General features: G+C 40.9%; 1 pseudogene; it reads right to left on the reverse strand.

Annotated features, from left to right (window-relative positions):
• Nucleotides 1–1,704: 1,704 nt before the first annotated feature.
• LOC136751939 (uncharacterized) lies at nucleotides 1,705–1,813 on the reverse strand (annotated as a pseudogene).
• Between the last annotated feature and the right edge of the window lie 13,500 nt (nucleotides 1,814–15,313).

Here is a 15,313-nt window from a genome sequence, read left to right on the forward strand (position 1 = left end):
ATTTGAGAAGAGTCAGTAATACAGTTTTCATCATCCCTGTCTCCCTCTGAACTATCCTGCACCCCGGCAGCCCCGCCACTCTCGCCACAAGGACTTCTACACTCATCACCCCAGCTGACCCCACCAACCGACACACAATCATCAACAAAACACACATTCGTTTTTTTTGCGGGTACATCAACATTGTGTGTTTTCACTCTCTTTTTCGCCGGTCTTTAAAATACCTCCTCTTCACCATCCCTCCCTCCATCCTTGTCAGCTTCTTCCTCCACCACCACCCCATCAACACCCAAAACCTCACTCACCCCCACTGCTCCCCGGATCTCCACCCCACCTCCGCCACCTTCCTCACCGGCTTCACCAGCTGGTTCACTGATGTCCTCCGCCACTATACAATGCTGAATCTGCCGCAACCCCGCGGCTTCAGCCGCCGGCTCACCGACACCCTCCTCAACCTGCACTGCCTGAGCCCGCTGCAGGCCCGTGGCTTCCCCCGCCGCACTGGTTCCTGCAACCAGTTCCTCGGCACCAACTTCATCCACCCGCTTCTCACGCTGTCGTGCATTTCCTGCCCCGACCTCCCGTACTGGGCAAGTGCCCCTCTCCACCACATTTAAAACACTTAATCGTGTCTGTGGTGGCAAAAACCATATAATTGTAGGTGTCATGGCACAAAGTAAACACGACCTCGAACTCTCACCTGGGGTTCTCCAGGATCATGTACACCTGTCTCCGAAAAGACACGACATGCCAGAGCTCTGGGGCTTTACACCCCAGCGGGATGTGCTTCACACCCGACATGAGTTTCCCGTACCGCTGCAGCTCTCGTTCAATCAGCAGACTGGGAATGAAAGGCGGGACATTAGAAATGGTTAAAAGAGTCACCGGATTTGCCAACGGAACTACCTGAATGAGTGACTGGTTGACAACAATCCCCTGTTGTAAAACCATTTGCACCAGATCTTCCCTGGCCAGAAACACCACTACGGCTTTACTCATACGGGAGGCTGATTTTACATTCTCGCAGACCACTACCTTCCCCACCGCAAGAACACACTCCTCCACGGTAACCCGTTCAAAAGTCATTATTTTAATGGCGGGCTGACACGTCAGATTTTCCAAAGCAACCATTTTAGAACCACCACCGGCCCTTGCCATGACACCCCGCCGCTCACCCCACTTCCTGACCACAAAAAGCTCCACAAGGCCAAAACCAGAAAAGCACACAAGGAAATTACGTACACCCTCCTTCACAAAACTCCCACCACACAGAGAGAGAGAGAGAGAGAGAGAGAGAGAGACATTAAAACAGACAGACACTAACACAGCCAAACACCCACCTACTCTCACACACACACACACACACACACACACACACACACACACACACACTCTCTCTCTCTCTCTCTCTCACACATACACACAGCCAGCAAGACACACTGAGCCAGCCAGCTCAGCGATGACATCACGAACCTCTCTCAGAGCTGACTGCTATGACATCACAGAGCACGTGCATTCCGTTGCTTGCTGTCTGTCAACCACTCAGTCACTGCCAGCCAGACTGCCTGGCTGGCTGCATGGGGGGGCTGTTTGCTGCTGCTGCGTACCTTAGCAAGCTTATTTGCTTGACCGGCCTTCCTCCTCCTCCGCCCACATGCCCAGCTCTGCCCGATCTGCTGTTCACCAGGATCACAGCTCTTCCCCAACAAGGCCTAGCCTCCCAAGAATGGTACAAACTCATACACGTTCCCCTCCATGGAAAGCTTTAGCAAAAGGCAAAAGCGTTATAAGTCATGAAGAGGAACCCGAGTCCAAGATGCTTCCGACCAGCCATACATATTTGTGTGTATTAAAATTCACATTTTATTACATTTTGTTTTTCTGTACTTTATTACATCTTATTGTGATTTATAATTATATTGTTTATTTTCCATATATATGTATCTATGTATGTATATATGTATGTATGTATGCATGTCCAATTTCTTTGACAATACAAATGCACAGAATTCAGAGAGAGAGAGAGAGAGAGAGAGAGAGAGAGAGAGAGAGAGACAGAGAGACAGAGAGAGAGGTCATGTTGAACAAAGCTCCTAAAGTAATTTATTAATATGCTCTTTTGGAATTAGAAAATCAGTTTGAAATGAGAATTAAACTTAAATAAATTAAATGAAACAGAATACAATACAATCCTTTAATTATAAATATATATAGAAGATTTTTTTTCAAAATAAGCTTTGGACACAGCAAATTCAAACTAAGTACTTAACTGCAATGAAGAGGATAGATCTTTTTGTGAACCGGCCCGCTTTTCCACAGGTTTTGGAATGAACGCTGACGTCACTGGATGTGGGCGTTCCCAAGCGTGGAGTAGAAGTGGAGAAACACAGCAATAATAATCAGCACCGAGGCGACTGCGTTTCTAAGCCCTATTTAACATCACAATCAAACTCATTCTGCGGCTACACACAGCACAGATACATTGTAAAAACCAAACAAAGAACACGAAATCACATGTAGACAACCAGGAACGAACATACAAATATACGAATATGCTAAGATCAGCCTTATATTTGTATTTATTTTTAATGAGGCATTAAGGGATTTGCACCGATTTGCTGTTTCAGACACTTTTACTGTATTGACTAAAATACAAGATGAGTTCACATGCATTCGTCACCATGCACACAGTTCACATTTTCATTCATTTTGTGGCGTATTTTAACTTTTATTCTTATTTAAAAAACAATAGGGTAGCCTATTGATTATGGATGCGACTGTTTTGTTGGTTTTTGCGGCACAATTGTGGGCAGATCAAAAACTGTTGGACCATCTCAGGTGATGTTAATGCTTTGATGGGATATTGTGCTTATTGATGAAGTCTGTGATGAAGGTCTAAAATCACTGTTGCATTGTCCCTGTTGCCAGACACACAGCAATGCTCCTTTGTTTTGAAAGTCACCCTGGATATGAGCGTCTGCTAACAAATACATGATAATAATAATAATAATAATAATAATAATAATAATAATAATAATAATAATAATAATAATACATTGTCAGAACTGCTGGCGTGTGATCGCTCGCAAAGCACATCACTGTAACAGATCTTACTGTGTATTTGATCTTCTCTTACTGTAGAATATGTATGTTTTGTGTAACTCGCCCTGTGCTAAGAAAATGAATTTATTCATGCACAAACCAACCCGGGACACATGACTCGTAGGGGCACTGGATTCAGCGTGACACCGGACCAGATAATGACCATTTCATTAACAAACAACATTTCTGTCCAATCTATATCATCACATTAACACTCCATCATCATAATATCGCTGTAACACGTATTTCCTTTCTCGGAAGGTGAGCTCAGTCATCTTTCATTGCTGCCATTTGCCAACTCTTAACAAATTATTGACCTGGTGAGACCATATTGTTACTGAAGTCTCTCTCTCTGACAGACCACTGCTTGCTGCCGATTTCACTCATTTTTAATCAAAACTCTCCTGACTGCTCGCGTCTCTGCTGGAATTTTAAACATGGCGGCTGCACTCCAGCAAATCACTTTTGGTGGAGACGACTTAACCCCGCCCCCCAGCCCCTGACGTCACTGGTTCTTTGGTTCCAGACCAGCACATTTTTGGTGCCAGAAAAAGTGTCTCCGTGCCGGCCGGGAGACAGGTCTTCTGCGGTGGAAAAGCAAGGAACGGTTCCAGATTAGGCACCGGCTCCGAACTGGCACCGGCTCCTTGTCGGTGGAAAAGCGCTAACTATGACCTTTCCAACAGGGGGTGCTAAATGTCCTCTATGTAAATTAGATAGTCAACTCAGTCTAATTTACATGGGAACATTTGTGTTGCCCAAAATGGTGCATTATGGAAGTTGCATGAAGTTTCTGTGTTTTTTTTCCCCTCTCTACATAATGGAAAACCTGCATAATTTCTTATTCCAGAGTCTTCTCTTTTAAAAATAATTGCATATTTACAATAATAAGAACAGAAATAACTGTTTAGAAGAATTATAGCTTTTTAAATAATTATGTAATTACATACTGTATATATATATATATATATATAATTATCAATTATACAATTTGGTAAATGTTAAATAGAAGATTTAATGTAAAGGTTTTTAAATGTCATCTTTATTTAAAGAGGAAACCGATATGAATGTGTGCAGCGCATATTCTTGATAGTACAGTATAGTAGCGTACAGTACACCAGACTGACGGATAACAGTAATGGCTGTTATGTTTTTTAATTGGATAACAGGATTTATTTAAATATAAGCAATGGACAGTTCCTTGGTAGCCACTGCTAGCCTCTGGTAGCCCCTGGTAACCTTGTCTGTATGTCCAGAAGACCAAAAGGGACCTGTCCTCTTATCGGTTCCTAGCCAAATTCGAAAGGACCCCCACTTCATAATTACATTATCATAAGGCACCCAAGTCATGGTGGTGGCAAAATGCTATTGGTTGGAAGGAAACCTTATAAAAGGGAAAACAAAGAGAATTTGAGTTCTCTTAACTTCTTCATCCTGCAATGAGACACAAGAGAGAGCTGGAGGGAGAAAGAGAGAGACACACTGCTTTCTGCCTGACCAGACTGGCCTATAAGCTGTACTGTGAGGAGAAAGAAGAAAATGGGTATTATCTGTTTCTTACTGTAATCCAGCAGAAGCTTAATATTACTTATTTTCAGTACTATAATTGAATGATATTAGTTTCCTATTTTTGTCAAAATAAATGATTATTGCACATCTGTGACTTGAACGCATCTTCCCTCTAAAAAGAATCTTAAAAGAGAAACCAATTGACTATGAGTTTTCAGTTCAACTATTTATTTAGATTGACTGAAAAACCAAGCATTCAAATTCTCTTACATAGTGGTGGCCAGTACGGGGGGATGACGGATATTTGCTACAAGTCACAGATTGCTCTGGAGTGTTAATGTGCATCATTGACAGAATAGCGCTGTATACCCGACTCTTGCCTGAAAGACGAACCTCGCATAACGGTGTCGTCAGCATAGCCAGGATTGTACGAACTGATCATTGACCTTAGGAGTGTGTAGTGATTTCAACTCCAAGGAGGAAAACCACATAAAGTGTGGGCGAGTGATTGAAAAGTTACCTTCTGTAAACAGAGGCAAACATGGATCATCTGTGTCAGAAGGCAAGCCGGTGTGTCCATAAGGACCGAATTAAAAACGCCATAGCAAAGTGTGCGATCACTTCATTACAGAACTTAGAGTCCTGTTTAGCGGAGTTAACACACGAATAAGTGAAGAAGTCACAGCTCAAATTAGCTGCTCTGTATGGGTTAGCTCAGTGTGTTAAGATCTTATCTGATCATTCTGCCGAGGTAGAAACTAAATTGAAACTTGTTAGCGATGAGAAATCTGCCCTGCTTTTACAAAATACAAAATGTTTTGATAAAGAGCAGCGCAGATCTGAGAATGAGAGTCTGAGACAAGAGAACCGCACTTTACAGCAACAGTTCAATGATTGTCAGGCAGCTCTCAGACACACTGCGACCAAAGTTTCCCAAAGTAATCACACCGCATGTAAACAGCTAGTAATGCGCTTAAAAACCAAACTAGGCATGAAAACTGCTATCATTGCAGCTGTCGGAGGTCCGTGTTGTCCTGAACTGGACTCTGATGATGATGATGAATATTGGGAAGAGCTAGGGAGAGAGGCGTGGGACTGTGAATTAAATCCTGAATCCGCTCCCGTCTGTGTGCTTCGCACTCGGGCTGCAGTGAAGCACATGTTAAGGACGAGCGACACAGAGCCGAGTCCATTACATGACAGTACGAGAAGACGAAGTCATTCAGAAAACACAGACAGCTCTGAAGATCCTCAAGTCAGTAATGAGCCTCAGACGACTAAGCGTCTGACTGCTCTGGAACTGAGAGCATTCAAAGATGATTTGGGTCCAATTACTCTAGAGACCGATTTAGAGGAATTAATAATTCGACTTTTATCTTGCATTCAGTTACACCCACAACTGAACGACCTGCATTGGAAAACAATAGTTTTAGCTGCATGTTCTCTGACTTTAAGATCCCTGTTAAGTGTTGATGAAGTGGGGAGAGCGACTTCGTGGACTGAGGTCTTAGAGTTAATAAGCGAAGCTTGTGGCTGGAATGCAGCAGATTGGGGAAGTCAATTTTATTCTGCAACACAGAGAAAAGGCGAACATGTAAGGGCATATGCTCTGAGAAAACGAGCTCTCTATTTGTTTCTGGATACAATTGATGATGATATATCTGATGAACAGTTTAAGAAATCCTTTTTACATGGATTACACCCTGATTTGAAAGCAATCCTGGGCATCTCAGCTGATGCAACCGAGGATTGGGAGAATTTGTTTCCTAAAATTTGCAGAGCACAGGAATTAGTGAAACAAGGAGCTTGGAAATGTGTTAAAATTGATAATAAGGGGAAAACTGAAAAATAATCCTGTGAAAAACTATTCCAGGTCGAGGGGCCTCATGTTTTCTTAAACACTGAGCCTGACTATGGGCCTTGTCCCCCTCATAATCCACACTGAGAAAAGAAACACAACTCTGGTTACAAGCGTAAAAGGGGCAGAAAGTGACCGCGCTGGAGATCAGACTCACACTGACCCCAAGTTAAACAGAAAGGCCGGGATACCCCGAGGGGCGGTGCCTAACGTGACTCCTCCAACCTATGATGAGTCAAAGGCAGCACCGGCTCCTCCTCAGTACTCAACTCCTCCCCTGTATCCGCAGAAAGAGCTACAGCTCCTGCGTCAGGAAGTGCAACAACTGCTCACTGATCTCATAGGGAAAGCAGCCCATGCACAGCACGCATAGGGGTGCGTGGCCTCCCTGAAGCTAGAAACGAAGCTCTACCAGGACAGATGGAACAGGCCGATCTTAAGAGCAGCTGTTGACGGAGGCCCACAGCAATGCATGCTCTTAGACACGGGTGCTTCTGTATCTGTCCACACACACACACATTATCTACAGGTATTACAGCTAATGTATCTGGGTTTAAGGGAGACATGACTACTGCTATGAAGGGTATAAAATGTAATTTGAAAATAGGTGATTATCAAACAACGTGGTCTCCTATATTAATGCCTTTACCTGAGGGTCAGTCAATTATTGGTTCGGATGTCTTGAGAAGACAAGGTGTAATACTTGATTATGCTAATAATCAGATTTGGTTTAACAGAGGCAGAAATGTTGTGTACACTGTTAGTGATTCACATGCTGTATGTACCATTAAGTCACCAGGTGAATTACCTCTTCCATTCAATGAAAATTATGCAGTGAGGCAAATAATTACAAAATACTCTGATGTGTTTGCCAGGCATAAGCATGATTGTGGTAATGTGGGTCAGGAGGAAGACATCAATGGTCCTCCTCACAAATTTCAAAAACAATATGGGATACCCACTGAAAGTCACAAATATGTTGCAACTGTTATTAGTTCTCTGTTACAGCAAGCAGTCATAAGACATTGTACTTCTACAACAAACTCTCCAATTTGGCCTGTGCGGAAGCCAGACGGATCCTGGAGACTGACTGTGGACTACAGGCGACTCAACGCTGTGACACCTACCTGTGCACCGATTGGAAGAGACATTGCCACTATACTGTCCCGTGTCCCAACTGACAGTAAGGTCTTCACAGTGCTGGACATTTCCAATGGTTTCTGGAGCGTTCCACTTGCTCAAAATTGCCAATACAAATTTGCTTTCACTTTTGACAATCAGCAATACACATGGACTCGCTTACCGCAAGGTTTGCATAATTCTCCAACCATTTTTCACAAGCGGATGGCTGAGGATATAAAAGGTTTTTCCAGACCTGAGTGCCTTGTCATCGATGATCTACTGGTCGTTACAACTACATAGGAAGAACATCTTCAGCTCTTTGATGAACTCTTAAGTCTCCTTTCACAAGCAAGTTTGAAAATCAACCCAAAGAAAGTGCAATTGTTTCGAGACTCTGTTTCATATCTAGGGGTTACTTTCACTCCAGAGGGGAAATCAACCGACAATGCCAAGGTTCAGCTAATCACAAAGTTGCCTTTGCCTGTCACTAAAACTGCATTGCGTTCTTTCCTAGGTTTGATGGGATACCAAAGAGACTTTATTCCAGAGTTTGCTACTTTTGCAAAACTTTTGAGAAAGGAGGTGCCTGAAGATTTCTACGGAACTGAAACTTGGACAGAGAACCACACTAAAGCCATTGAACAGTTAAAACAAGCATTGGTGCAAGCTACTGTGCTGCTAACTCCAAACCCTACACTACCTTTTCACCTAGAGGTGGGCTCCTCCAAAGAAGCACTGACTGCCATGCTTTGTCAAGAACGCCACGGTGTGCTGAAACCAGTAGCCTTCGCTTCACGGTGTCTTCAGGGTGTTGAGAGACAGTATGATACGTGTATTAGACACTTGTTAGCGACTTTTTGGGTAGTGAAACATTTCACTTATATTACAGGACTGAACAAAGTGGTGCTACACACACCACATACTCCACTGAACTTGTTATTGAAGCCCACGGATACTTTAGTTTCATCACAGAGACTTTCGCATTGGACTTTGTTAATGTTGCAACGTGACTTAGATCTTGATTGTAATCGAACCACATTGATTCCACAAATGTTGCTTATGCAGGGTAAACCACATGAGTGTCCATTGCCTGACACTGATATTCTGACACATACATTTGTAAGAACTCTGGTAGATTGCTAGCAGGTTTTGCAGTATTGTTCCCTGAGTACACTGTTAAATGTTCTTGTCCAGGACAATCGTCACAATATTCTGAATTGGCAGCTTTGCTAGAAACCCTTAGGATAACTGATGATTCTGCAGATATTTATACAGATAGTGCTTATGTTGTTACTGCATGTACCTTGCTACCTCTCTATGCCAAAAACAATTTCTGATCATCAGATGATAGTCCCTTGAAAATGCTTCCTTACTACAGCATATCTGGTCTTCTATTCAGTCAAGACAAGGCGAAATTGCTGTTTTGAAAGTTGAGGCCCATTTGAGAAAGGATCGTAGAGGTGAACATCATATCAGAAATGATGAAGCTGATCGGTGTGCTAAATTTGCTGCTAGACACTGTGGTCCATGGCATTTGCCAGATCCATTGCCTACCAATGAAAATGTCTCTGCCTTGGTGAACTCACAGTCTCTTTTTGAGATTCAAAAATTAGATTCAGACATCCAGACTAATATTCACTGGCATTTGCAGGAGAAACCGCTTCCTCAACCTACATTTTGGTCTCACAAAACTACTCTAGTGGGTGCGGGTGATTCTGACAAGGTCCTCATGGTAAACATGCCACAATCTGAATACCCTGTAGTCTGTGTTCCCTCACAATTAGCTCCAGATATTTTTGACCTATTTCACAATTCACCAGTAGGAGGTCATTTTTCTGTAGGAAAGACACTAGAGAAGATTACACAGTACTACTGGTGGCCGACTATGAAAGCTGACATGACCACTGCATGTAACCACTGTCTTGTCTGCTTACAGGTAAATCCTGCACCTTTCACACACAAATCCAAACTCAGACTATCAACTCCGGCGGAAGGTCCCTGGACTCATATTCAAATTGATTTCATTGGTCCTTTAGCCAAAACATCACAGGTTTACCAGTATATTTTGATTATCCTTGACAAATTCACAAAGTGGATTGAGGCTTTTCCTTGCAGGCGTGCCACTGCTGCCACTGTAGCGAAAACTCTCATCCAAAATGTGATCACTAGGTGGGGACTACCAAAGGTGATTGATAGTGATCGAGGAACACATTTCAAAAGCAGTGTAGTGAAAGTTATGTGTCAAGCATTAGGCTTCACCCAGAAATTACATATTCCATTCCACCCTCAATCGTCAGGAGTAGTCAAGCGTGGCAACCGCACTCTAAAAACACTTTTGAAAAAAATGTGTCAAGACAATCCAAAAAGGTGGGCTGAGGCATTACCTCTGTGCCTAATGGCAATGCGGTCAACACCACACTCCACTACCAGAATTACACCATATCAAGCGATGACTGGACGTCTTATGCATGTCCCAGGACATTGTTTACTTCCTTTAGAAGAACAACCTGTTCTTTTGCAAGCTGCTAACGTGACTTGGTTATGAAATTTCCTAGCGTCTGTAGATCAAATGCAACGCTTTGTAGCTAAACAATTAGGCCACAAACAGAGACAAATTAAGAAATATTTTGACACCAAAGTTCATGAAGAAGAACTACAGATTGGTGACAGATGTATGGTTCGAAATTACAAACACAAACGCCATACCTTAGAAGCCGATTGGTATGGACCATTCCTCATTGTGGACAAATTGAGTCCAGCAGTGTACAATTTCAAAATTCAGGAAAAAGGCAAAGATACTCTTAAATGGTTTCACATCAATCAGATAACAATTGTTAAGTGATCACTGCTACCCTTGATCTTTCAGGTGTTCCTGAGAGAAAATGGAGACCATGATGCTATTCCTCGTTGGTTTCCTGGGGGCTGTCATTGATGCTGCAATAAGTTTACAAACAACCATGAGACTCCATAACCATTATGGGAATTGCAAGCCTAAAATTTGTTCTGAATATTGATAATCTGACTTAGATGTAGAAACTGCTGTAATAGTATCCATGTGTGTTATCCTCATTTAAACTCTATAATATGTGTTACTGGATCTGTAGTTAGTAGACACTTGGTTTGTGATGTATATGATGTACAAACTTGTCAATCCCTGCCACTTGAATTTCCATAACTGTTGAAAACTGTTAGTGTTACCAATTGAAACCACATATAGACACTAAGACTATAGGTTTTGTTTTTATTTTGTATTCAGCTGAAAATGTGATGAAGTTCCTGCATAATATGTATGATTTAGGTATTATTGCACATGGAAAAGTATTAACTCTACGACAATAACCTACATTTGTAGGTCAAATGAGAACCTCATGGCATGTTGTGGATGATACTGAATGTTGAATCACCTATCGCTCTACAATGTTGTGTAAATGTAACGTTACTGGAGACTCAATACAGTTTAGGGTTAATCGCATAACGAAGTTATCGACCTTACATGCTGTACCTGTGGATAAAATAGGATATTTGCAAGTACGACTAGTAGGCAATCACACGTGGTGCATTACAACAAACCGTTATTATTTGTACAATAATTTTGAATGTTGAATAACTAACTTCACTTTCTGTGTTCAAACCAGAAGTGCAATTAAGATTGGTGATCTGACCTTGCCTTATATTTTGCAAGACTTAAATTTTGCACCCACGTTGCAGCTATGTTTTCAGAGATCCTGAAACCTCTTGATACCGAAGGTCTTATTAATTTATAGGAACTTTCTGATATAATCCTTCTCAAACAAAAAAAAAAAAAAATCAATCACAAAACAGTTCAACAGGGGGTACAACATTTGATTTCTGTTGGAAATATGGAGATCACTTACAAGCATTCTTGGTGGGATTTTGCTTTTAAAGGTGCTACTTTCTTATCTGTGTTAATTGTTACTATGTGTATGTTTTATTACCTATGTCCTCTAATATGTACTTATTATAGTGATGTTATCACCATTTGGCGTGAGACATCAGTTTCACGTAATAAGCTTGGTAAATCCAATCTACCTCACAACTACATATAACAGGCTCATTGACTAAATGTTTATTTGTATTTTGTAATTCCTGTTTTAATTTGTTTTGTTTTGTTTTGTTCTGCACTCTTTTTATATTATTGTATTTTTTACTGAAAGGTCAAACATCTGTTGAATGTTTTTCCCTCCCAAGGTGGGGACTGTAAGATATTATTTAAAAGAATATATTTTTCTATGGGAAATTCTATACCATCTGGTTTGGTAGAGGAAAAAGACCTCCTCCCTTTCACCTGGTAGCCCCTGGTAGCCCTGGTAACCCTATCTTTATGACTAGAGACCAAAAAGGGACCTGTCCTCTGATTGGCTCCTAGCCAAATTCAAAATGACCCCCACTTCTAAATTACTTTAGCATAAGGCACCCAAGTCAGTGGTGGTGGCAAAATGCTATTGGTTGGAAGGAAACCTTATAAAAGGGAAAACAAGGAGAATTTGACTTCTCTTAACTTCTTCATCCTGCAATGAGACACAAGACAGAGCTGGAGAGGAGAGACAGAGAGAGACACACTGCTTCCTGCCTGACCAGACTGGCCTATAAGCTGTACTGTGAGGAGAAAGAAGAAAATGGGTATTATCTGTTTCTTACTGTAATACAGCAGAAGCTTAATATTACTTATTTTCAGTAATATAATTGAATGATTTTAGTTTCCTATTTTTGTCAAAATAAAGGATTATTGCACATCTGTGACTTGACCGCATCTTCCCTCTAAAAAGAATCTTAAAAGAGAAACCAATTGACCTATGAGTTTTCAGTTCAACTATTTATTTATATTGACTGAAAAACCAAGCATTCAAATTCTCTTACACCATTATCTGTAAAATATGTTATCAACTTGCATTAAAATATCATCCAATCTACAATCATACTAATCATGAAGATGTTCATATTATTATATTCTAAGGGTTCTAGTCTATTGTGTATTGTATTTATTCTCTGGCCCTTCTCTTATGTTTTACAGTTGTTATTATTATTCCGTACAATACAGGGATTAAATTAAGTATTTTAACCACAAAGTATTGGCTACAGTTATGATGCCTACTTCACTGTTCATATGCATACAGTTTCTGAGGTCTGGACCACTGCACTGTAGTCCCTGGAGTTGTAGTCCAGACCACTGCAAAATTCATGCTGAAGTGATCTGGATGTGGGCGTTCCCAAGCGTGGAGTAGAAGTGGAGAAACGCAGCAAAAATAATCAGAACCGAGGCCACTGCGTCTTTAACTTCACAATGAAACTCATTCCGCGTCTATGGCAAATCGTAACCCTAATGTTACAAATGTTACCTAAATATGTGTTTTGCAGAATACACAAGCAAACGATATGGAAAATCAGCATTTCATCGACACACATATTAGAACTTATTGTTCTTTAACATTGATGAGAATAATTCACATGAATTAACTTACTGTTGAAGATGTAACCCTAACCCAGTGGCTAATCCTAACTCTATGTTACAAATTTTCTCTAAACACTTATATTGCAAGATCAATGAAAAACCTTTAGGAATTTGACACTTTTAAAGATACACATAGCTAATACCAATGTGCTTTAACAATGAAGAAAATAATAAAAATGTGTTTATCTTTAATAGTGAAGATGTTGTATAGATGTATATCTTTCAAATACACAAATAGAACAAATGGTTTCCAAACCGAATATAGAACTGAAAATTTCAGAAAATCCATGAAAAATGGAATGTAAACATTTACACTTCTTAAAAATTCTATATATCAATTATATTCATAACCCTAACCCTATCACTAACCCTAACTTTAAGTTACAGATGTTCCCTAAACACTTATTTTGCAGGATCAATAAAAAACTGTCAGGATTTTTTAAACTTTTACTGACACACATAGTGAAAAGCAATGTTTCATAACTTTACCGCAAATAATAATCTGAATATCTTTACTTGTTTTTACATTATTAAGATATAATGCATCTTTCACATAGGGAACATTTGTAACATGATAGGAAAAACAAACAAATGATGTAACTTTGAAAATATTCAATATTACAGCATACAATTTGTCAGGCTTCATAAAAATGGAATTTATGACATACTCTGTAAAAATCAAGCCAACAGCATTAGTTGTTCACGAGAAAAATAAAATGAGCTGGTGTATAAACATACATACGATTATACAGCATTTTTTGCAGCTTCGCAAGACCTAATTTCAAATGTTGTTGGTAAATTATATAATTAGTGAGGACCCTCTACTTGCATTTGTTCCCCTCTATAATTGCTAAAATAAAGTTTTACTGACATTTTATTGACCCTACAACTGCATAGGACACATCTGTAACATGAATGCTACTGAATGGCACATACATTGAAAACTACGGCGAATTGAGACAAATCCAATTTACACTTCATAAATAATCTTAAAACGTTTCCAACCAAGGCAAAACCCACTTACGTACATTCACATTTTTGGTAAACAAAAAGAGAGATTCATACATATGTTCCCTATGATGCATCTACAGAGCCAGAGAGAGACAGAGAGAGACAGACAGACAGACAGACAGACAGACACTAGCACAGCCACCCACCCACCCACTCACATACACACACACACACACAGCCAGCAAGACACACAGAGCTAGCCAGCTCAGCGATGACATCACGAATCTCTCTCTGAGCTGACTGCTATGACATCACAGAGCACGTGCATTCCGTTGCTTGCCGTCTGTCAACCACTCAGTCACTGCCAGCCAGACTGCCTGGCTGGCTGGATGGGGGGGCTGTTTGCTGCTGCTGCGTACCTTAGCAAGCTTATTTGTTTGACCGGCCTTCCTCCTCCTCCGCCCTCATGCCCAGCTCTGCCCGATCTGCTGTTCACCTGGATCACAGTTCTGCCCCAACAAGGCAGAGCCTCCCAAGAATGGTACAAACTCATCCACGTTCCCCTCCAATACAAATGCACTGAATTGAGAGAGAGAAGTGCTAGGGCACATCTGTAACATAAACTAGGGAACATTCGTCACATGCTTAGGGAACATTCATAACATACAGGGAACATTTGTAAAACTAATTAGGGAACCTTTGTGACATACTAAAAGGACATACTGGTAGGTGTTGGGCACTGTGGAAGGAAAGTTAGAATTCTTTCCCTCATATCTATTCTACTCTATGTCAAACAGTACGATTGAAGTGCCTGCCCCCTAATCCATGTGTTGACCTATGAACTCTGATATATATTCTGCTTAGCTAACTCTCTAATGATAATATAGTAATGACTCTGTGATTGTAACCAGATCTTTGTTTTTTGTGTATAAAAGCCTCTGACTTTTAAATGAAGGCAGAGCGACTTTGGGATCTTCTTGATTCACTGTTCCTCTCCACGCTGCGTGTATTAAAGGCATTGCAACGAACGTTCCAACCTGATTGAAGATGGTTTTTCTTCCACATTACATGGCGACGAGGATGGGATTGCTAACCCTGACACAGAGGACTGGAATGGCCAGACCAGTGACCAGCAAAATAGAAAAAGGTAAAGGAACCTTTTTGAAAAATTCCCTACTGCGGTGCTTTGCTTTCACTTGTCTGCTCGCCTGGCCCTCTGACGATCAGGTAACGCATTCTATATTTTATTAAACGTTGTTGCTTGCCTTATATCAATTACTTGAGGCAGGAAATGTTTTCTT

Source organism: Amia ocellicauda, chromosome 6, assembly GCF_036373705.1.
Source record: "Amia ocellicauda isolate fAmiCal2 chromosome 6, fAmiCal2.hap1, whole genome shotgun sequence".
In the NCBI taxonomy this organism is placed as follows: Eukaryota; Metazoa; Chordata; class Actinopteri; order Amiiformes; family Amiidae; genus Amia; species Amia ocellicauda.